The 22125-nt window shown below is 44.1% G+C and overlaps 1 pseudogene; it reads right to left on the reverse strand.

Annotated features, from left to right (window-relative positions):
• Positions 1–6073: 6073 nt before the first annotated feature.
• On the reverse strand, positions 6074–6174 carry LOC112447588 (uncharacterized; annotated as a pseudogene).
• Positions 6175–22125: the final 15951 nt, after the last annotated feature.

Genomic DNA, 22125 nt, shown 5'->3' on the forward strand with positions numbered 1-22125 from the left:
GAATCACTTTGACCTTCTGATTGGCTGCCAGCATCCAAATTGTGATTTCAGTCTGTTGCCTAGTCAGAGGCAGAGAACTTAAATTCCAGGTGCACATAAATTACTTCTAGTTATTGCAATGACAAAAGGCCTCTTCGAAGGTGACTTGCTCACTCCCTGTTTTATAGCCTCATACATCAAAGAGGAAGATGGAGTGAAGTCAGTTACTATGAGGAGATCCAGACTGCAGGAAGAAGGGGTGGCAACTGTCTGCGAAATTGAGCACTTTGTGTCAAAACTTAATTAAATTAGCCTTGATTCTATAAATAATAGAGCAGGGTTTCCCTACTCCACCATCCAACCCTCCCACCCCCATGCCTTCTCCTTATACCTTTTGGAAAAAACTGAGCTTTGAGTGTGTTGTACTAGGAGACAGTTTGTAAAAATTAGGCAATGAATAGTAAAATGTAGCCTTCACATTAATTTACAGAGCTGAATATGCTTTGGGTTAGAAGGAGCAGTGACTTAACAAGATGCAGCAAGATACTCTGGGATGTAAAGAGGAGAGATAACTGGATGGAATGCTGAATGTGGGTTCTTGCCCCTCAGTGCCTCTAGGTATCCAGCTTTGTGATGCTGGGCAAGTCTCTGTCCTTTTGGGCCCTCCGTTTCCCCACCTAGGTCATTTAAGGCTTGGTATCAGCCACGTTTATTTCTCACTCATGCCATATGTCCACTCTGCATCGGGTGAGGCCTGTCCCTACATCCCCCTCCTGTGGAACTTGGGTTGATGGAGCAGCCACCATTACTATTGCTACAGATGCTGTGACAGAGGCACAGTGTACTCTGGAGGGTCTTTTACTGGCAATCAACTGGCCTAGAAGTGACATGTGTCACATCTTTTCCCTGCTCATTGGATGAAAATAGTCCTATGGATCACACAAGCACAGGGGCCAGAAAGTGCAATCTGACCTTGTGCCTGGCACTTTGTGAATAGCATTAATAGACATCCCAGGCCTCTTCAAGTGCTGAAGTTTCATAATTTTTTAGTTCCCGCTGGACTCTGACTTTTCATTTCTACATTTCACTGTGGTTAGGACTCCTGCCAGCTTGCCTTCACCTACCACGTGCTGACTGATAATTCTTTAATTTCCTGATGGATGGGTCTACTATACCTTTATGGTTCTACCCACTGTGATTCTGGGAAGCTGCTCTGTGATTTCAGTTTCCCATATGTACAATAGGGATAATAACGGTGCCCACCTAATAAGGTTATTGTTATAAGATTGAGTTAGTGTATAGAACAGTGCCTGGCATATACTGAGTGTTCGAAAATGTTAGACATTACTAAGGAAGACAAGATAGTGTAGAGACCATGAATGCCAGCTCTAGAGCCAGACAGTATAGAGGTCATGGGTGTTGTCTGTAGAGTTAGACTGTCTGGCTTTGAATCTCTGCTCCATTGAATGTAAGCCGTAGGACCTGGGACAGGACAGTTTTCTTATTTGAGAGTGAGGCTAATGGCTACCTATGGAAAGGTGGTTAAGATTAAATGAGCTAATGTACATAAAGCACTCAGATTAGTACCATTGAATCAGTGCTCAAAAATATCAGTCCCTATTGTTGGGAATGTAACATTTGATACCACTAAGTCTAGTGTGGGCTTAGTGTGATTTTTGGAACCATTTCACTCATTGTTTCCTTGGTGCTATGATTTTCTGATTTTGCTCCTGCCGTGATTGTGTTTTGCTTTTTTCAAAGAAGCTTTCCTGGCCTTTAAAGTTTGAGGTTCCCTAGGCTTCCATTTGGGACAGCAGGCTCTGTGCACTTTCCCCGTGAGCTGTTTATTTTCCTAGGGCACCTGCTTTCACCTACACGCCAGTGGCCTCCAGAGCTTCAGCCTCAGTCCTAGCCTTTCTGCACACCGTCTGGATTCATCCCTCTGGACATTCTGTGGCATTCCATGTTTCTGGAAATGAACTCATGATGCCCCTTTGTCATCAGTATCATCCGTTTTGCCATCCACCTGCTTTTACTCATTTTAGCACGATGGCTCAGAGGATGAGCTTTGAGGTTACATGGGCCCACATTGGGATCATTGCCACATACTAGCTGGGTGACCTTGGGCAGGTGACCTAACTCTTCTGAACCCTTACCTCCGAGAAAGGATAATAATAATGCTTACTGTTAGTTTGAAGGTTGAGTGGGTTCACTATGTAAGTCACTAGCATAGCATATGGCACATGATAGGTGCTCAGTAAACAGTAGCACCTACTAATCTTATCAAAATAGTGATGATGTTGATGCTGTCTGTCACTCAGACACCTCTGCCTTAGTTTAGGCATTTATTTCCTTCTGTCCAGATGATTGCAGCAGCCTCCTAAGTGTCTCTATGGTCTTGCTGACTTTCGCTGACTCATTTCTATCAGAATGTTCTTTCTAAAACACAGCTCTACTTATATGAGTCTACTGTTTAGGACCCTCAAATGTCTTCTCATTGCCTAAAGGATAAAGGCCAAACTTAGTTTCAAGTGTCCCCACAGCACTGACTTATAGGGGTGCTCAATAAATACCTTTTGAACACTAAGTTGCTTTTTTACCTGTAACCCACTGTGCCTCATTAGCATAGGAGCACGTACAGCTCTCCGGTAAGGGTCTGAGCAGGACTGGACACTGCACACCTCCAGGGGGCACTTTTCATTTATATTCTATGTGAGCAGCACTTCTGGAACACAGTGATGTTCCCTGGATTGGGACAGTGCCATGGCCTGGAAGCGGCCTGGATTCTTGTGTGGCCTCCACGCTTAGGCAGATAAGCGGTAAGTCATGAGCCTTAGCTGTAAAGTGGGATAGCAGGGCCTTTCCTACCTTCCTATACAGTTGTCGGAGCCTTCTGAATCTGAAAGGTCTTATAAACTGGGAAGTGCTATCTCCCAGAAATTGCCCTGCTCTTATTGTCATTGATACTGACTGTGAACAGTAAAGACTAAAAAGAACCTAATCGCCTGCAGTCAATTTCTAAGATAAAAGCCCCATTATGGGCAGTGACTGTGTGATAAGCTCAAGGATATTATTTATTTATAATTTAACTACCTTGTTTTTCTTACTTCAATGGCAGTACTCATAATAGCATAAAATAATAGTCTAGCTAAAAAGAGAAAATAAAAAGACCTATAATCTCACCCACACAGAAGCAAGCATTATTAATTCCTTGATATATTTTCTTCTAGAATATTTCCCAGACATATACAGTGTACATACCATTTGATAACCTGCTCCCCCCACCCCATTTAATGTACCACAAGCTTCTTTTCATATTAATGAGCACACCTTCACTGTATAATTATTAATGGATACATAGTTGTCTGGTGTGAGGACCTACTTTAATTTATTTAAACAACACTCTTGCTGCCATTTAGGTTAATTCTTCCTTTTCCGTGTTTCAAATAGACTGCAAGGGACATCCTTGTAGCTAAATCTGTGTGCATATCCATGCTTATTTCCTCAGGTTAAATCACAGAAGTGGAATTACAGGGTCAAAGAGTAGGCATATTTTTTTTAAAGGCTTTTGCAAAGAACTGTCAATTGCCTCTAGTAAGATTGTATGCTCAATTGGATTTTGAAGGTCATTTCTGTCTAATAGTGGAGCGTGCAAAATAAATAAACTTTGAACTTTCAAATGGAATTAGTCTCTGCTGGGCTGTAATATGGGTTTAGTCAGAAATGTGGAGAATGGAGCTCAGTGATGGAGTAGTAGAAAAGCCATATTAATAGGCTTTAGGCTACTTTCTTCTCTTTGGAACTTCTTAAATTTAAAAATTGGGATATAATTTTTATAGAATATAATCTTATCTTAACTGATTTCAATGGAGACAACCATTAATAGATGTCACATCTGGTTTTCCTCTCCTTCCAGGCATATGAAAGATGATATTCTCCAATTTTTTTTGCAGTAGGTGGGGCTGGTAACTTGGTCTAGACAATGTGCTGTGAGCAGAATGATATGGTCCCTTGTGGAGTGAAGGACTTAATTGTCAGTATGAGACGCCCCCCACGTTGCCTCTCCCCCATGAAGTCTCTGCTGCGTGTTGACCTAGGGGCCCTGTGTTACAGATGGTACACTACAAGATGGTGAAGTCTCTGAATTTCTTCTGAGGACAGTTGCCTTGAACAGTCACCTGTACTGCGTGGACTTTGTGTGAGCGAGACTCAGACCTGCACTAAGTCACTAAGATTTGGTGGTTATTTTTTAAAACTGAAAAGTGAAAGTGAAAGCCACTCAGTTGTGTCCAGCTCTTTGGGACCCCATGGACTATACAGTCCATGGACTTCTCCAGGCCAGAATACTGGAGTGGGTAGTCTTTCCCTTCTCCAGGGAATCTTCCCAACTCAGGGATTGAACCCAGGTCTCCTGCATTGCAGGCAGATTCTTTACCAGCGGAGCCACAAGGGAAGCCCAAGAATACTGGAGTGGGTAACCTATCCCTTCTCCAGTGGATCTTCCTGATCCAGGAATCGAACTGGGGTCTCCTGCATTGCAGGTGGATTCTTTACCAACTGAACTATCAGGAAAACTGGAGCATAATTCTAACTAACACAGTGACATAATTTGATTCCAGAGCTAAGCTATTAGTCACTTCACAGATCCTTCTTAGAGTGACTAATCTGTACTGGGCACTGTGGAGGATAGAAGAAAATATAAATTTAATTTCTGCTTAGCATATACAACTTATGGTTCATTTCTATTGCTTCTTGAATAGCGTGTGTGTATGTTGAATATTATTGCTCTACCTAGGTAGACAGGTAATGTACACTCTTTAAAGGGACTTTGTCATCACACACTGGTTCCCATATAAATATGGGATGTTCTACCACAATGCATCCTTTTGTTTTTTGTAAAATCCTCCGTGGTTCTGATGGGATAGCCAAGAATAGATCCCACTTCCCTGGCCACTGGAAAAGGCATGTAACTTCCTTGGAATTTTTTGAATTGAAGATGGAGATAGAGGAGTTGACCATCTTGTCCCATGTGTCATAGGCTATAGGAACTGATCCCAGAAACAATGTCCCCGAGGAGATTAGGAGGACAGATTATAGACTGAAGCCAAGATGAAATCTAGTGTTGAACATGGATGGACTCTAACGCTGTTTGAGCTCTGGGATCCTGGGTAGTCTGGGGCTGGCACCACCTGTGTGCCTCCAGATGCTCCAGCCAATGCATCCTGCCTACATGGATGTCCCTCCTCTACTCACTCAGCACTAAGCTCACTGTCAATCTTATCTGTTTCTCTATAGCATTGACGTTGGCCACCTGATGCAAAGAACTGAGCCAACTTATTGGAAAAGACCCTGTTGCTAGGAAACTTTGAAGGCAAAAGGAGAAAGAGGAGGCAGAGGGACGAGATGAGATAGCATCACTGACTCAATGTACATGAATTTGAGCAAACTCTAGGAGATAGTGGAGGACAGAGAAGCCTAGTGCACTGTAGTCCATGGGGGTCACAAAGAGTCAGATATGACTTAGAGACTGAGTGGCAACAACAGTAATTGTAGAACCTTTGCTTAGAGGTATTGAGTTTGGGTAGAGAAGGCAATGGCACCCCACTCCAGTACTCTTGCTTGGAAAATCCCATGGACGGAGGAGCCTGTTAGGCTGCAACCCATGGGGTCTCTAAGAGTCGGACACGACTGAGCGACTTCACTTTCACTTTTCACTTTCATGCATTGGAGAAGGAAATGGCAACCCACTCCAGTGGTCTTGCCTGGAGAATCCCAGGGACGGGGGAGCCTGGTGGGCTGCCGTCTATGGGGTTGCACAGAGTCGGACATGACTGAAGTGACTTAGCATAGCATAGCATAGCATTGAGTTTGGGAAGGTGAGAAATTGTGATAATAAGAACCTTGAAAGAATGAATTAAAATTTTTTTCTATTGGAGTATACTTAATTTACAATGTTGTGTTGGCTTCAGGTGTACAGCAGAGTGATTTTATTATGTAATACACATACATATGTTCATTCTTTTTTAGATTCTTTTCTCATATAGTTTATCACAGAATATTGAGTAGAGTTTCCTGTGGTATATAGTAGGTTCTTAAAAATATGGACCACTTTATAAATTTGCATGTGGGCAGGGGCCCATGCTCATCTTCTCTGTATCCTTCCAATGTTAGTATGTGTGCTGCCGAAGTGAGCACTAAATGGATTGTTTTCATCTGGATAAAACCTCCATTTTTCCTGCTGTACTATCCCATGTCATCCGTGTTTTTTCTTTTTTTTGCTTTCCATCCTTTTGAATGTCAGGCCAACTTGGAGAAACCCACGGGTCTTCCCGTGGACTAGCCTCAGGGAGGGGGCATGCAGCTTCTGAGTGGGTTTCCAGGCTGCCGGGGTAGATGAATGCGGCTGTCTTCACTCTCCAGTGGAGCGTGAAGCCAAAGGGAGGCCTTGGGAGGCAGCCACTCACTCAGACCCAGGCAGCCCGGGGGCTGAGGCTGCTGGCAGGGTTGTCATTATGCTAATGGCATCTGTGGAGCCAGAACCAGTGACCCCTTGGGGGAAGCAAGAACTCTTGAAGGACCATTTGAAGTCTTTGTGCTATCAGTTTGAAGGCGTGTGACACCTGTACTTGGCACCTCCTAATTGATTTTATTTTACGCTTGCATAGAGAGCAGTGGTCCAAACACCAGAGGCCTTGCAACTCTAACAGAAATCTAAGGAGAGGCAGTGCATTAGAGGTGGTCGTTGAGTGCAGAGGTTCAGATTTTGGACTCTGGAGACACACTGCCTGAATTCGCATCTCAGTCTTTGGCTTCGTTGGCTGTGTGAGTTTAGCCAGGTGACTTTACCTCTCTGCTTCCCTTTCCTCATCCCTAAAGCAGGAGGGATAGTAGTGCCACCTGTAGAGGTTCATTTGAAGTATAAAATAGGTTAGTACATATAAAACAGTTCACACTCAACACATAAAATGCTCCATAAATAGTAGGGAGAAAGTTTTGGAGACTGTTTGCATGGAAAACAGAGCAGTCCTGAGTGAGTCTTGATTGACTGCTTAGCAGCCAGATGCCCTTGGATAAGTCATACATTCTTTCTGCCCTTGAATGAAATGTGATCACCTGAGAAAGCCCCTGAAGTGATGTCCGGTATATCAGAGGTGCTTAGTAAATGGCACTTTCTTTTCCTTTGGGCCTCAGTTTTCCCATCTGTAAAGTGAAGGTGCTGGAGGTCTTTTCTGTCTTTCACTGCTTAAGAACTGGAGTCTAACACCGGCGTCCTGATTAAAAAGAGCCTCTTGCAAGGTGAACCAAAGCTTCAGGATGAGTAGGGCTCCCTCAGCGTTTAGGATTGTTAGCCAACAGAGTTGCCATCCATTGTCATCCACGGTTGAGGGCAGGATTCTAAAGGAATGGGCACACGGAGGAGGCTGCATAGGGAGGTGGTAGTGGGTTCCAAAGCATTTTGCCACTAAGTAGCTGCCTGGTCTAAAGTCCCCCAGCCTTTAGCTTCTCCAGCTGGGAAAACAAGAGAGAGCCCCTTTTGAAGATTCTAAGGATCGGAGGATAATAAAGCAACGGGGTCTGAGAAATTCAAGAGAAAGTGGGGGTTAGAAATGGAAGATCCCTGGTAATAAACTTCATCTGTCTCATAGCTTCTTATGTTGGGAAATTGATGGTACAAGTGCTATCATTTTCCCAGTTCCTTGAGGAGGAAGGTGAGAGACCCCTGCTTGCAAGGTCTTACGGAGTCAGCAGCAGAATCGGGTCTTTTTTTTTCTTTTCATTTTTATTTATTTATTTATTTGGCTGCACCGGGTCTTCGTTTCTGCACTCAGCTTTCTCTAGTTGTGGTGAGCAGGGGCTACTCTCTGGCTGTGGCGCACAGGCTTCTCACTGCAGTGGCTTCTCTTGTTGCAGTCAGTTCAGTCGCTCAATTGTATCTGACTCTTTGCCACCCCATGAATCACAGCACACCAGGCCTCCTTGTCCATCACCAACTCCCGGAGTCCACTCAAACTCACATCCTTCAAGTTGGTGATGCCATCCAGCCATCTCATCCTCTGTCGTCCCTTTCTCCTCCTGTCCCCAATCCCTCCCTGCATCAGAGTCTTTTCCAATGAGTCAACTCTTCGCATGAGGTGGCCAAAGTACTGGAGTTTCAGCTTTAGTATCACTCCTTCCAAAGAAATCCCAGGGCTGATCTCCTTTAGAATGGACTGGTTGGATGTCCTTGCAGTCCAAGTTGCAGAGCATGGGCTTAATTGCTCCAAGGCATATGGGATCTTTCTGGACTGGTTATTGAACCCGTGTCCCCTGCACTGGCAGGCAGATTCTTAACTACTGCCCTCTTCTCCTTGCCTCTTCCATCCTCCATTGCCCATCCCAAAATAACTCAGCCCTTTGGCTAAGCTATCAGGATGTTCTAAGTTGGTTCTGCTTGCAGTGAAGACCACCACAGAAGTCCATAATCAGGTCTTAAATCTGGGTTTGCTGACTCCCATTCCAGTGCTCTTTTTCCAGGAGACTGGGTTAAACCTCAGGGTAGCTGGATGCTGATATCGGTTCTACCAGAAATGGGCCTTGTGATTTGGGGACAACTTGTTAGTCTGTCCAAGCTTTTTTCATCTGTGAAGTGAGGGCTTTTCACAAGATTGACTTGAAAGTCCTTTTCAGCTCTAAAGTTCTAGAAGCCTCTTTCTGCCCATCAGACTCGCCTCTGCTGTCCTCCAAAGAGCAAAGATGGACTTGACAAAGTCTTCATTAGGGCCCCATGGACTTGACACTTCCTTGAAGACAATGTGTGAACACTGCTTCTATTCCTGGGTAGGGAAGTTGGCTATAGAAGCCAGCTCCTTGGGTGCCCTAATTCCACTTTAGGAAGAATGAACATATTGTTTTAATTAATCATATGAAGGCAAAATTAGCATGATTGTGTGAAAGGTGTTGTAAATCATCCCGATCCACATCACTGAGCAAAGAACGTTTAGTTATTCTGGAGTTGTTAAAGATTTTATCTACCCAAGTGAAAATTCAATTAGTACTAGCTTCAGCTTCTATAAAACTAAGGATTTTCCACTGTGGGAAAGTACTCTTTGTGTGTGTGAATACCACCTTATGCCACTTTGATAAATTACTGTAATTAACTGTATCCTACGCAAGCTAAACAAAATTTACTGAACTGTTGTTGTATAAAAGGGATATCTTCTCGTCTCTTGTTGGGGAGATTACTCTAATCTGTACATGATATTGCCTCAAATTTCATGCCTTTTATGCTGAGCTTTGAAAACACCAGCAGCATTCTAGCTGGCACCAGTAAAACACAGTTGGTTTCCATCACACTCCGCCTTTCCCCTCCTGGTGTAGAGACATCAGCTATGGGTTTCACTATGATTCAATTAAATGTGCTATGTTTAATTAGCTAGCTGGAGAAACACTGCAAGCAGAACCAACTTAGAACATCCTGATAGCTTAGCCAAAGGGCTGAGTTATTTTGGGACGGGCAAAGGAGGATGGAAGGGGCAAGGAGAAGAGGGCAGGGGGCCTTGCTCACAGGTCTCTGGCACAAACTCTCTGCTTTGGCCATGTGTCCATCCTTTTCTTGTATCTGGCTCCGTCCTGCCTCTCTCCTCCCCTCCCACCCAAATCTTACCTGTACTTTAAGGCCAAACCCTTCCTCCTTTCAGGGACCTTCCAGAGAGATTTGTGGGTATGTTTTGCTTTGTTGGACATGCCAAGTTCTCTCCCCTGATTTATCATCTCATCTCTTCAGGGGTTCTCTGACTGTTTCTCCTTCTTCTCCCTCCATGGGGTTCTAGTTCTCAGTGAGGGAACGCAGTAGAAATTGGCAAGATTCCTGATGGAATGATCCAGTTTCTTCCTGAACTTCATTATCCCAACTGTCCAATTCTCAACTCTTTGGGGGTAAAGCTCTTAGAACAAGGTCACTCAGAACCAGCTTGTTTTGTGTGGAGTGGTCATTTTTGGAGGATTTCTCAAGTTGTTTTTAGCGGCACTACTGCTGCCATTCTTTGCTAACACTGAGTATATGCTATGTGCCAAGTCTGTTGCAAAGAACTTTGTATGCGTTCTCTTACTTGTCCGTCCTGGGACTCTATGAGATGGATGTTGCTATCCCCAGTTTATAAACATGGAAGCTCAGAGAGGTAGATCAGCTTGTTAAAGGTCACATAGTTAGAAAGGGTTAGAACCAATCTTTGAAGCCATGTGTTTTCACTACAGGCTGTGTCTTAGCTACTGAGCAAAACTGCTTCCCATGCTAATAACCATGAAAATATTTAAGTGTTTCAGTTATTTACTTGCTCACCTTCTGGCTTTGTTGTATTGTAAGGTGCTGCCCTGGCCAGGTGAGAAAGTCTTACCAGTTAGTGCCTGGGAACTGTGTGTGACCCAGAGGATTGACATAAGGTGTATTATACACGTTAAGTGTCATCTATCATCTCTGTTGCAAGGGAGGAAAGCTTGGGAACACTTGAACCATCCTGTTGGTCTTTATGATCAGGCGCTTCGTGTGCCTTGGTAGTTTAGCCTTCGTATCACTGTAACCATTCCAGTATGGTGACGAGATTCCATCTCACATGGCCTGGGTGAGTAAATTCATGGTGAGGTTTTCTTCCCCAGAGGCATTATTCTATGCCATAGATATCCCTACTTTTAAGGTAAGAATGAGGAGGCTAAGCTGTCCAAATGCCCGAGTGTATTCTGTAATATGTGTATGATAGCCAAGGACCTCACAAGAGGAGTTTCGAGGGTTGAATGAGGCTTTGGAGGTACAGTGGTCTTAAAAACAGAGAAAGGTAAGTTGTGGATAGGAGAGATCTTTATTGATGTAGTAACTGTTGGTGTCTTTCTTGGCCAGGGAACTGATATTCCCTCTCTTAATCAGTAGCCACACCCTGACTTTCCCCTGCTCTCTGGGGCATCACCTCCTCGCAGGTATGTGGGGTGCAGCCCCACTCCTTATGCTTAACTCCACAGGTGAGTTTATAGGGGCTCAGAAAGTTGTGCCACATCCCTCTCCCCACTTCACCATGGCCCGGCTGACTCTAGAAATGTATGAAAAAGAAGTTAATTCCACATACACCGTGAGCAAATATTTGCCTTCCGTCTGCGGACCATCCAACAGTGTGCCTAGTTTTGTGATCTAAAACAAACTGTAATCGCTGAACAAACAGCGCTACATAATCTTCTCGGTGATGATTTTGAATGGCTCTACAGAGTTTTGTTAAGTGTATTGTGAGACAATAGAAAATATATACATTGGTCTTTGTCCTCCACTCCTGATGCAGAACTTCCGAAACCCTTCTAAATTCCCAAGTGCTAAGAGCACTAGGAGTATCTTTTGTTCTGGCAGTTGATCAGGTTAGATCCCAGGGTCAGGACGATTCCCTGGAGGAGGGTATGGCAACCCACTCCAGTATTCTGGCCTGAAGAATCCCATGGACAGAGATGCCTGGCTGACTACTGTCCATATGGTCACAAAGAGTCGGATACAACTAAGCAACTAACACTTTCACTTACCTGACTCAGGATTCCTAAATCCCTTGGCATTTCGGGTGTTAGCAGTGTCTTTTGCTCTAATGAGGCAACTCTGAATGGACTCCTAGATGGCTCATGGATGGGGGCTGGTCACCAGAAAGACCAAGCCCATGATTAGAAGCTTAGAATTTTCAGCCACATACACTACCTCTCTAATAATTGATCATGCCTATGTGAGACAGCCTTCACAAACTTCCAATAGGATGGGATTCAGAGAATTTCCAGGTGGGTGAATGCATCTACATACTTTGAGGGTGATGCATGCCACCTCCATGGAAACAGAAGCTCCTGTGCTAGAAATTCCTGCAGACCTCTCCCTGTGTATCTCTTCATCTGGCTGTTCATCTGTATCGTTTATCATATCCTTTTTACTTAATAAGCTGGTAAATGTGAGTGAGTGTTTCCCTCAGTTCTGAGATCTGCTTTAGCAAATAATGAATCCAAAGGGGAAGAGGTCATGAGAATCTCTGATTTGTAGCCAGACAGAAGTTGTGGGTAGCCTGGGGACTTGCTTCTTGCCATTGGCATCTGAAGTAGGGGTAGTCTCATGGTGCTGAGCCTTTAACCTGTGGGATCTGATGCCATCTTCAGGAAGACAGTGTCTGAATCGTGTTCAATTGTAGGGTCATCCAGCTGGTGTCATCGACAATGGCTAGGTGGGGAAAACTCCACACATCTGGTGTCACAAGTGTTGTGAGAGTAAAGGAGAGACTCAGGAGGAAGACTAGGTTCTTTCTAACTCATGCACATACCTGGAGTTCCTTAGCCTCACCCTTCCTGTGTTGTTTTCAGTTGTCCACTGTTAGAAATGAATCTGTTCATGCGCTCAACAGATATTTATTGAACCACTTGAGTAGTGGGGTTCGTGAATGAGGGAGGCATGGCCCTTTGATCTGGTGAAACAGACAAGCAAGTGACTAGTGTGAATAAAACATTGTTCAATTGCTAAGTCGTGCTCCATGGACTGTAGCATGCCAAGCCCCTCTGTCCTCCACTATCTCCCAGAGTTTGCTCCAATTCATATCTAACCATCTCATCTTATGCCTCCCCCTTCTTTTGCCTGGTCTTTCCCAGCATCAGGGTCTTTACCAATGAGTCAGCTTAGCTCTTCATGTCAGGTGGCCAATGCCAATGCTATAGATAAATCAGATAGCGATGAGAGTGAGCTTAATAGTGAGTGAGTGGGGAAGCGGCATCCATTGTAGGCAGGATTGAGAAAAAAAGAAAAGTTTCTCTTCGAAAGCAAGGGCTCAACTGAGAACTAAGGGGAAAGACGCATCTGCAAATGGTAAATGTTGGGAAGGAAAATACTCCTGGACGAGAGAGGTCCCAGGTCAGGAGAGGAGTTGTGTGTTTAAGGAACTAATACATACCTAGCTGGAGAAGGGAGAGTCAGGAACCAGGATTTACAGGGCTTTCAGGTGATGATAAGAAATCTGTATCATTAGATTCTAATAAAACATTTCACATTAGAATAATGCTTGTAAGCCCTCATAGTGTGTTGCTATCCCTGTGTTATGATGCAAACCCCATTAGTGTTATCTTCAATTTATAGATGAGGCAACCAGAGAGGTTAAATCACATCCCTGAAATTCCACCATAAATCAGCATCTGAGCAGCAAGTGGAGACGAAGTCTACAACACACCTTAGCTCTCTTTGCCGTTTTGCTGCGCATTTCTCCAAATGAAACTTTGGATGCTTTATTGGCCTCTGTCCAGAGATTTATACTTACTATGCAGTGTCCTTTCATAGTCAACTGGCTGTGTTAAGGAGATTGCAAGGGGGTGGGGGAGAGAAGAGGATTGAGTAAACCCAGCTTCATTAAAACTACAGGAATTATTACCTGGTAGTTCTTTCAAACGGCCAACAGGGCAGTATCAAGCTGGAAACTCAATAGGGTTTCTAATTTGTCAACAGAACACAGCACAGCCCTGAGAGGCAGCCCTGAGGGAGGAGGATTTTAAATGGAAAGAAAGAACTCTGCAGAACTGAAGGACAAGAGGAGGTTGTTCAATCTGTTTGCAGCAGAACAAAATGAACTTAGGGCTTTGTTTCAGAAATGCCAGGGAATTATAGACTTCCAGGGTGGAAAAGGATTTTCAAGTTTACTCTGTCTTCCCTTGCCCTGTGATGGTTGAATCACCACCACATGACCAGCAAATCTTAGTCCCAGCAGCTCCATGGTCAGACAGCCATTGCTTCTGGAGGCAACTCATTCCAACAGCCATTCACTTGATCAACAAATATTAATTAAGCACCAAGTAGAGGGTCGGACACGACTGAGTGACTTCACTTTCACTTTTCACTTTCATGCATTGGAGAAGGAAATGGCAACCCACTCTAGTGTTCTTGTCTGGAGAATCCCAGGCACAGGGGAGCCTGGTGGGCAGCCATCTATGGGGTCACATATAGAGACGGACACAACTGAAGCGACTTAGCAGCAGCAGCAGCCCTCATACCTTGAGGATGTATTTTCCTGCTATTTTCTAACTAAAACTGAGCTGTAACACGGAGTTGTAACACTAATCTGTCTAAAAGTTATAACACGGTCTGTTCGAGACCCAGGAGCTGTAACACAGTCTGTCCAAGAACGGTGACGTGCTGAGGGCTTTAATGTCCGTTGCTTCAAATCTTTGTTGTGATGAGACAGAACCGAGGAGATTACACTCTCCTGACATAATTACAACTTACATGGTCTGTTTTGGGTTGAATTGTCTTCTCCAAAATGCTTATGTTGAAATTCTAATCCCTAGTATCTTAGAATGTGACCTTATTGGAAGACAGGCTCTTCACAGAGATAATCAAGTTAAAATGAAATCATTAGGGTGGGCCCTAATTTGACATGAGTGTCCTTATAAAAAGGCAAATCTGGACACTGAGATATGAGTAGAGGGAAGAGAGTATGAAGAGATAAGGAGAAGATGGTCATCTACAAGCCAAGGAGAGAGGCCTGGAAGAGATGCTCCCCTCTCTGTTTCAGTAGGAATGAACCCTGCTTCCACCTTGGTCCTGAAATCATGTAACTCAGATTGGTACTTGTACCTAGCCAAAACCCAGACTGGGACTTGAACCTGTAACCTTTTAACTGAGATCACATAAGGTCTCAGAACTTAATGAAGCTCAGGTTCTTCCTGTCTCATTGTAGAAAGAATTCAGTGGGAGACAAAATAATAGGTTAGAAGTGAATTTATTTAGAGAGAAACGCTCTACAGACAAAGCATGGGCCATCTCATAAAGTGTGAATGACACTAGGGTGTACAGGGTTGTTGGTTCTTATCAGTTCAGTTCAGTTCAGTCGCTCAGTCGTGTCCGACTCTTTGCCACCCCATGAATCGCAGCATACCAGGCCTCCCTGTCCATCACCAACTCCCAGATTTCACTCAAACTCATGTCCATCGAGTTAGTGATGCCATCCAGCCATCTCATCCTCTGTCATTCCCTTCTTCTGCCCCCAATCCCTCCCAGCATCAGAGTCTTTTCCAATGAGTCAACTCTTTGCATGAGGTGGCCAAAGTACTGGAGTTTCAGCTTTGGCATCATTCCTTCCAAAGAACACCCAGGTGTTGGTTCTTATAGGGGTAAGTAATTCCATAGGCTAATGAGTGGGAGGATTTTTCCAGCTATTTTGGGGAAGGGGTTGGGATTTCCAGGAATTGGGCCGCTGCCAACATTTTGGCCTTTATGGTTGGCCTTGAAACTGTCATGGCACCTGTGGGTGTGTCATTTAGCTTGCTGATGTATTACAGTGAGCCTATACTGAGGCCCAACGTCTAGTGGAAATCGACTTGTCTGCCATCTTGGACCCATTTGGTTTTAATCAGTTTATGTTGTGTCCTCAGGCTATGCCATTCTTTCAGAGGTTGTGCCCTGACCTCGTCCCTCCTTTTGCACAACTGTGAGATTATAAATATCTGTCCTTTAGGCCTCCTGGTCTGTGGTACTTTGTTGTGGCAACCTAGCAAATGAATACAATGTCATAAAAACCAAATGTACTGTGAGAGAAAATCATGGAATTGAGGGATGCAAATATAGTTAAGATTTGGGGGTTCACAAAGGGGTCCTGGAGGAAGTGATATGGAACCTGAAGCCTGAGGTGTCCCTATTACCTCTTTCATCCCCACTCTCACCATATCACCTCTTGCTCACTCGACTCCAGCCACACCGGCCGTGTTGCTATTCTTTAAACACACAGGGATGTTCCCACTCAGGGTCTCTGCTATAGCTGTTTCCTCTCCTAAAACACTACCCTCCCCCCCCGCAATATTCTCTGAATTTCCTCACGTCCCTCAAGTTTTGGCTCAAGTATCCAACTTCTCAGTGAGGCCTGCCATCCCCTTATCCACCATGTCCATCATCGTGAGGCCTGCCATTACCATGTTCATTGTACTTAAAATGGTATCTTGTCTTACCATCGTCTCCTCTTGCCCAGAACCCCCAATTCTCCTTTCCTTGCTGAACGTCTCTATTTGTATTCCAGAGAACCTGTCCCCTAACATGCAAGATCACTTATTCATTTATTATGTTCATTGTTTATAATGTTGATCTATGGTTAGAATTTAAGTTCCACGGGTGCAGTGATTTTTGTCTGTTTCGCTTGGAATTCTTGTTTTGCTTGGAATACTTCTGTATTCTAAGCACCCAGAACAGTACCTGATGTGAAGTGGGCATGCAACAATACATAGTTGTTAAATGAATCTATGAATAAGGCCTGTGGGGAGTCAGGAAGAGTGTTTGAGGCTGAAGAATGTGCACACATACTGGCCCAGATGCAAGAAAGAGCTCAGCGTGCTCATGGATCAGAAAAGGGGGGGTAGCCAAGGGAAGAGTGATGAGACATGACCCTGGAGAGCGGGCAGGAGCCAGATCTGTGGACATCTCTGATTCTTAGGAATTGTTTTCCTTATACTGGGTTATGATCAATCTTCTTTCAGATACTACTCCTAGTCTTAGTTCCCTAACTTGGAGTAACATCAAAGAAATCTTTTAACTTATGGTGGCTCATTAGATATTTGAAAGTTAAATATCATGATCACTTTCCACCTCTGAGTATTCTCCAGTTGCTTTGGCAGGGTGTCTTTTAAAAAATGTTAATAAATACAAATTTATTTATTGCTCACACAGGATTTAATTCAGTGTTTTTGATTGGCAGGAGGCTCTTCTCCAAGTGATAATTCAGAGACCAGACTCTGTTCTGCTGTCTTCAACAGTTGGCTTCTGCATTCACCACGGAAGGAGAAAGAGCATGAAGAATGGCATGTGGGAGACCAAGGGAGGGACCAAGCCTGGAGGAGTGTTACATCATTTATACCCAGATTCCATTGGCTAGAACTCAGTCCATGGCCACACTGAACAGGAAAGATGGCTGGCAAACGTGATCTAGCTGTGTGTCCTGGAAGAGCTACTAGGTTTTGTAGTCGGCCAGCAATCTCTGAAAAAATATGTTTCTTGGATTAAGCCTCATCCTCCCTGGCCTGATTCCTTTCCAACAAGGGTAGCTTTTGAATCTTCCCACCCTCTAGTCACTCCCCTCTTCTTATGCATTGATTTGTTAGTGTTCCTCTGAAAATGCATGGCATTCAGGAGTAGTCTGAGCTGGGTAGACGTGGAGGGTGAGGCTGCTAGCTCTTAGGCTCTTTACTCTCGGCCCTCAGGACCTAGGAGGGGTGTCAGGGGTCCCTTTCCTTTCCATTTCTTCTCCCTCTCTGCCTGCTCAGAGAGGTTTCATGGGCCCTTGTCCTGAAAGAGACATCTCCCTTTCCACCCCCACCCCCACCACTCACACATATTTAGAGATGATAAATGGCACTGCTTATAGCATGGGCTTCAGCATCTGATAGACCTGGGTTGGAGTTCTGCCCCCTCCCCTTTCTTACTAGCTGTATGCTGCTGCTGCTGCTAAGTCGCTTCAGTCGTGTCCGTGACCCCATAGACGGCAGCCCACCAGGCTCCACCATCCTTGGGATTCTCCAGGCAAGAACACTCGAGTGGGTTGCCATTTCCTTCTCCAATGCATGAAAGTGAAAAGTGAAAGTGAAGTCCCTCAGTCGTGTCCGACTCTTTGCGACCCCATAGACTGCAGCCTACCAGGCTCCTCCGTCCATGGGATTTTCCAGGCACGAGTACTGGAGTGGGTTGCCATTGCCTTTTCTGACTAGCTGTATGACTTTGAGCAAATATCTTAAAACTCTTTAAACTGCAATTTCCTGCTCTGTAAAATGGAGGTGAGGATGATGATAATGATAATGATGGTGATGGTGGTGATACAGGATTTCTGTGATGAGTCAGTGAAATAATTGACTTAAAATGCTAGCACAGAGCCCGGCACATGGTCGAGGGCTCAGTAAGTAGGGGCTAATAATGATGACAATAGTTAACAACTTTCTCCTCTAGTCAAACAGACCTTTTCAAATAGTTCTTATTTCCTTCTGTTATATGTTCTCAGTTTTCCATCAGCTGTGCTATTCTTACCTCTCCTCTGTCAACCCAGATCTTCTCCTTAGATTTCTTCTTCTCAGCTTCTCCTTAGATGTCTAACTTTCTACCTTCCTAACTCAAAACTACACAGCTGCTATACCTTGTCTTTATTGAGAAATGAACGACAAGAGTAGATACTGAAGAGTTAGAGAAAATATATGGTGTAGGCTTTGCCCAAACCCCTTTCTCCTCTCACCTAGAAGCTACTGAAAATGTTTTATTCATGATACTGAGCCCGGGCTTCCCAATCCTTCTCTGTTGCAAACTCAAGACTCCCTCTGTTTGCTGAGAGAGCAGCCAGCACAGACAATTTTATGGTCTGACAGGCTGTTTGCAGAGTATATTTGGTAAGTCATTTTCTGTTTTCCAAAACTAATTAGAGATGGATAAATTTAAATGGTGGTAGAAGCCAACAATAAAACATCATGTCCTCATTAGCTGAAATAATCCTGTGGCTTCCCTTCTTATATGAAGGATCTTGACTCAGAAAAATTCGGTTCAGGCTGAGTGGTGTGCTGGAGCTGGTGCCTGCTTGCATGAGCCAATTGCATGCATCCCTTCCCAGCTCCACGTTCAGTGACATTGCCTCTGTGCCTTGGAATTGGCTCTGGTGGGAGTACTGAAAATGGGAAATTGGCAAGTGCTACAAATCAGGTCTCCACCCCAAGCTTGTTAAACAGGTACCCACACCCCACTGCTCCTGCTGTCATGCAGGGAGCAGGTCCAGCTCTCTTTGAGGCTTGCACATATAAACCATGAAGTGCCACGCATTGTTTTGATTCATAAAGTGCCTTTGGAAATAGTTTTTCTCCTCTTGGGCCCCAAGGCTTCTGTGAGTGTCTGATAGAGGACTTTGCTTTGGTGAAAGAGATTGGACACTGGAAGCAGAGGCTGGGGATGGTGGTTTCCCTAGCAACCAGGTCAGGGAGTGGGACTGGAGAGGCATTTTTTAGAGACACACTTCTCCCATTGTAACGTGCAGGTGAATCACCCGGGCATCTTGTTAAAATGCAGATTCTGATTCAGTGGGTCTCAGCTAGTCCTGATATGTGTCATTTCTAATAAGCTCCCAGGTGGTGTCAGCGATGCCATGCACCATTCCATGAGTAACAGTGTTGACCCTGGACAGAGAAACCTAAAACTTTGCAAAAACTCACTGTATGTTAAGTCCACCAAAAGCCAAGGACTATCGCTTCTGCTCCAGCCTCAGACTTGCCAGTTTAGAGGGAGAGATGGTGTTTTAACTGTAGAAGCACCAGTGCAGAATTAAGCAGAGCTGGGTTAAATCATCTCTACCAAATAATATGACTTCATCCAATTACTAACCTTTCCCGAGTCTCAGTTTCCCAAGCTGTAAAATGGGGCTAGGACTGCATGGGGTGGTTATGAGACTTCAGGGAGAGAAAGCAGGAAAGGGTTTACTGCAGGCTCTGCACTACTGCCCCTGGCTTCCCTATTTGTTTCCAGCCTAAGATCAAACAACTTTCTTTGGCAAAACCCCACCTTTTTAGCCTAAACTGTAATTTTTTAAAATATAAGAATTAATAATTACTGTTGCATAATTACAATTTTTAATTATAAAAAAGACAGTAAAGATATCATGTTCCCCCTACCTAGTGATCACACAGTTAATATTTTGGTATATTTCCTGCCAGGCTTTTTATATATTTTTTTATTTTACAACAAAAATGAGATGATATTCAACACATTGTTTTCTAACTTATTTTTTTTAATTTATAAAAAGTTTTTATTTTATATTGGAGTCTAGTTGATTAACAACCTGCTTTTTAGTTTAAAAATATACCTTTGGTAGGTTTTCATGTCTGTAGGCAGAAAAAAAATTGAAATTGCTCAATCGTGTGCAACTTTGTGCAACCCCAAGGACTGCAGCCCACCAGGCTCCTCTGTCCATGGAATTCTCTAGGCAGGAATACTGGAGTGGGTTGCCATTTCCTTCTCCAGGGGCTCTTCCTGGGGATCTATAGGCAGAGATCACTATTATAATTTTAATGGCTATACACTGAACAGTCTTCTAAGGACTGGTGACAAAATCTGCCTATTGGATTCAGTTCACTTTTCAGAAGGAACATGCCAGGCTGTGGGAGCAGCATTCTGGAGTCTTCGTTTTGGTCTCTGCTGGAGTCTGGATCTCTTAACACCTCCACATGACCTAGCATGAAGAAGGTCAAAAGTCACAATGTTCTGGACTTCAGGGAACCCCAGCTAAATGCAGAGGGACAGTAGGAGCTCCTCTCAAGGAGAACCCCAAATCAGTTCTTATCCAAGGACAAATCTGAGACTAGGGAATAACCAAGGAATCTGTAGTGATGGAGCTGCAGATCAAGTCACAGAATGAAAAATATTGAGTGAAGGAAGTGCCCCAGGACTCAAGAGATAATGAATTCAGCTCTCTGCATCCTCTTTTTCCAGCAGGCACTCTGGATGCTTTAACCAGGTCTCCCTGAGAACAGCTCTTCATGACCCTTTCAAATGCTGGAAGCTACTGTGGGGAGGAAGGCATTCATTTATCCATTCATCCCTTTAGTCTGTGAATGTTTTCTGAGCTCCTATTGTGTACCAAACACTTTTCTGGGTCCAGAATGTTATGGTGAACAGAATAAACAAAATTCCTGCTCTGACAAATGGTGCGTTAGAATCTGGGACGTAGCCTACACCTCAATCTAGTCCAGTTCAGTTCGTTTCAGTTGTGTCTGACACTTTGTGACTCCGTGGTGTACACCTCATTATTAATAAAACCAGGATGACTGTAGCCGGCAGTAAGTTCAAGGAAGGGAATGAAACAGGGTACCGTGGTGGAGAGTCACTGGGGCTGTTTAGACAGGCTAGTCAGGGCAGGCTTCTCTGAGGAGGGGTCTTTCAGGTGTGCTTTGAAGGATGGGAGGGTTTATTTTGAACCAGAGTCTGGCGCTTGAACTATGTTGTTGGAGACTAATCCTCTTGGCAGGGGCAAAGCCTTTCGAGTGTTCCAAGTGTGGGTGTTCCTTTTAAACTCTCAATCTTTTCTCCAGATAAGCCTATCCTGTTCTTTTAGCTGTTGGTCATGTGAACCAATTTAGCTCCACTCAGAATCCTTCTCTATCAACTACAGAGATCTGTCTGTCTTTCTTTCTATCTTTCCATCCATCTGTCTGTCCATCTGTTCGTCTATCTATCCATCTATCTATTCACTCATCTATCCATCTATCTTTCTATCCATATAAATCTGATACCCAAAATGAAGCATTATGTGTGACCACAAAGAATTATATTATGCCCTTTGTACTGGACTGTGCATTTTTTTTTCATGCAGCTAAAGTAATAAGGATTTTTTTTTTAGTTGGGTACATCACATTGTTTTCTTAATTGAGCTTGCAGTCAAATAAATCACCCAAGTCCTTTATACATCTTGTAACTTCTGCTATGGAATTTTGGAAAGTAAATGCAGAGGCTTATATTTATTTGTATTTAAATTTAATCTTGTTAGTTTTAGCCTAATTTTTCAAGCTAGTCACTGTATTTTTGTTTCCTGGTTCTGTCAGTCAATGTCTTTCATTCCTTTAGCAGTTTATTGGGGAGGCTAAATGAGAAACCTGGGTAAGAGATGATGGCCATTTGGCCTACAGCGGTAGGAATGGAAACAGAAGGATGAGGATAGATTCAGGATGTATTTGGAGGTTGGAGGAGGTAAGAAGAGAGGAACCAAGTGTCAAGTCCTGGGCCTGAGCTACAGGGCCATTATGGTACAACTAACTGAAATACGTAAGAATGTTAAGTGCTGAATGTGTGCATCACTCCCCACCAAATTCATATGTTGAAACCCTGTCCCCCAGTGTGCTAGTACTAGGAGGTGGGGTCTTTGGGAGGTGATCAGGGTTAACATGAGGGGGGGGCCCACGTGATGGGATTCGTGCCCTCAGGAGTCACGAGAGAACTCGCTTCCTCTTGCTGTCTGCCACTTGAGGTGTAATGAGACAGTCTGCAACCCAGAAGAGGGCCCTCTCTCAGAACCCGACCATACTGGCACCTTGATATTGGATTCCCAGCCCCCAGAACTGTGAGAAAAGAAACAGCTGTTTATAGGCCACCCAGTTTATAGTGCTTTGTTATAGCATCCTGAACTG

The sequence above is a fragment of the Bos taurus genome, chromosome 7 (assembly GCF_002263795.3).
Source record: "Bos taurus isolate L1 Dominette 01449 registration number 42190680 breed Hereford chromosome 7, ARS-UCD2.0, whole genome shotgun sequence".
NCBI lineage: Eukaryota > Metazoa > Chordata > Mammalia > Artiodactyla > Bovidae > Bos > Bos taurus.